Source organism: Triticum dicoccoides, chromosome 7B (genome assembly GCF_002162155.2).
Source record: "Triticum dicoccoides isolate Atlit2015 ecotype Zavitan chromosome 7B, WEW_v2.0, whole genome shotgun sequence".
Classification (NCBI taxonomy): Eukaryota; Viridiplantae; Streptophyta; class Magnoliopsida; order Poales; family Poaceae; genus Triticum; species Triticum dicoccoides.
The window spans coordinates 776,178,484-776,181,001 of record NC_041393.1 but is presented as its reverse complement, the minus strand read 5'-3'; positions in this window follow the sequence as shown (position 1 = coordinate 776,181,001).

The window sequence follows — 2,518 nt, the reverse complement described above, 5'->3', positions numbered from 1 at the left end:
TACGACTCAACTCCACCGAACCAAACCGTAGAGAAAGGCCGTCTTCTATAATCTCCGAGGGGCATCAAATCGTCTTGTGTTTAGTCGTGATATATCTGAAAAGCTCAATACACACGATTAGTCCGCAAAGGCATTGTCATCAATCACCAAAACTACATAGGGACAAGAATGCCCTTATAGAGAGGCAATGGATGGCAGCAACGGCGTCATGTTCATCAGAAGCCAACCGGCTAGGCCAAAATGGAGAAACTGTGTCGTGTTCATCGGGAGGCAACATAATGCGTCGTGTTTATTGGGAGGCAATGGAATATGTCGTGTTCATTAGGAGCCAACCGGCTTAGATGGAATAGCCGAAACGAGGTCTGGCGTACCACAGAACGGAGGAAACGGGCCTTCTGTTCGACCACATACGGTCGAAATGGGTCCTGTTCATCGGGAAGGGTCTGGCCTACCGCAAAACGGAGGAAACCGACTTGTATTCGAGTGCCTACGGTCGAAACGGGGCCCTATTGATAGGGAGGGGTGTGGCGTACCGCAAAACGGAGGAAACGGACTTGTGTTGGAGCGCTGACGGTCGAAACGAGGTCCTGTTCATCCACCATCTACTGCTGTGCCCCAGCCTCCACGAGCTACTGTTCATCCACCATCGACCTCCTCCAGCCTCCACCAGCTACTGTTCATCCACCGGCTACTATTCATAGAGGCTCCATAGGGTCCTGTTCATCCACCCCCAACCGGCTAGGGTGCGATGGCCTCCTTGGGGTCCTGTTCATCCCGCGGCAACGGCCTACTACCACGGGGTCCTCTTCATCAAACCCCCACCGGGAACCGTTCATCCACAACCAACCAACCGGCCCAGGACGAAAAACCCATTTTCATGGACCTATCATCTCATTTTCATCCTGTGAAATCTATGATCCTATTCTCTATATATGCAGCATGGTCTATTATGTAGCAATAGCACGGTCTATTATGCTCTGTTACCGGCAGTAATGTCAGTTGTTCTCTAGTATTTGTCATCATAGTGCTCTCCTTCCCGTTGTTCCATATTTTGCAGCTGCATCTTTGATGTGTATAAGTTGTTGATGTTTTGTCTTGGTATAAGTAAACCTGACTACTTCTGTCCTTTGTCGTCAAATGAAGTCATGATATGTTGTTAGCAACCTAGGACAGGAGGTATTTGTTCAAGTTTGCAGTTCCTAGATCCATTGCTGATGAATATGGAGTCATTAATATTTATTCTATTTTTCCAAGAAATGCTTCACTTGTAAGTTATAACACCAGTCATGGACAACACACTTAACAATTTTCGCTTGTCCCCTATTACATTTGACAGGGTCGATTCGAAATCCTGTGCCTCTCTGGATCATACCTGGTGATAGATGACGGCGTTTCACGCACACGGAATGGAGGTCTATGCATAGAGCTGTGTGGCGCTGATCACAGGGTGATTGGAGGAAGCGTTGGTGGAGTCTTGACAGCAGCCGGGACAGTTCAGGTGATCACTCGCTTCTTTTTTTTTCACTGAAACATCAGCATTTCATTAATTCATCCTTGGTCTGTTGTGTTCCAGAAATGAATGATGAGGTGATTGTGCGTCATGGTGCAGGTGATTGTGGGGAGCTTCATGTACGCGGGGTCGAAGAAGAGCACAAAGGGCAAGGCCGGGCAGGAGTCTGCTGTGGCGGAGGAAGAACAGACCGGCGATGCCAACGGGGGCAGGGGCAGAGGTGAAGACGGAGTTGGAGTCAAGGCGGAGGAAGAGGGGCCTTCGCCGCTGATGCCGATGCCCCGCGGAGAGGAGGAGCTGCCGTCGGACGCGATGATGAGCGGGTGGACGGGTATGATGCGGCAGATGGAGTCGCGGTCCTGCGGCGGCATCGACATCAACTCGATCCGGGAGTGAAGGATGTAGACTGTTTAATTAGTTTGGTACGACGGAAGTTGAGCCTAGGCTAGCTTAGCTAGTGGATGATGGATGGATGATTCTAGGGTTTGGTTGGGCTGGTTGTGTTCCTCTCCTGCGTGGGTTTAAAAAGAAGTCTAGTTAGTATAATGAATGTTGTCGTCGAGTATGATCAGTTTAACCGATGATGTTGGCGCCGGTCGGTCGGGCGGATCTATGATGGAAATAGTGGATTCGGTTGTTGGTTGATGGTGTGGTCTGGTATGGTATGGTATGGTATGATGTAGTTATAGGCAGCAGCAATGAGCAACTTGTTTGTAGCTAGTCTCTTTCTTGGTTGCAGACAGACAGACAGACTTTGACAGTTTTATTTTCCTTTCTCTTCTTGTGTTTGCATCCCCTTTGCTTCTTTCTTTTCCTTCTTACTAGCAAATATGCTTGTGCGTTGCAATGGGAAAACTAGCAAACATGCTTGTGCGCAGGGGCCCTCCCCTGTGTGCGCCCGGCCATGGACATAACCCCCCCTACTGCCGCGCCGTCGTTCCCCTGCTCTCAGTCCACCACGCATCGCCCTGCCGCCGCAACCTCGCGCCGGCCTACGCGCGTCGCCGG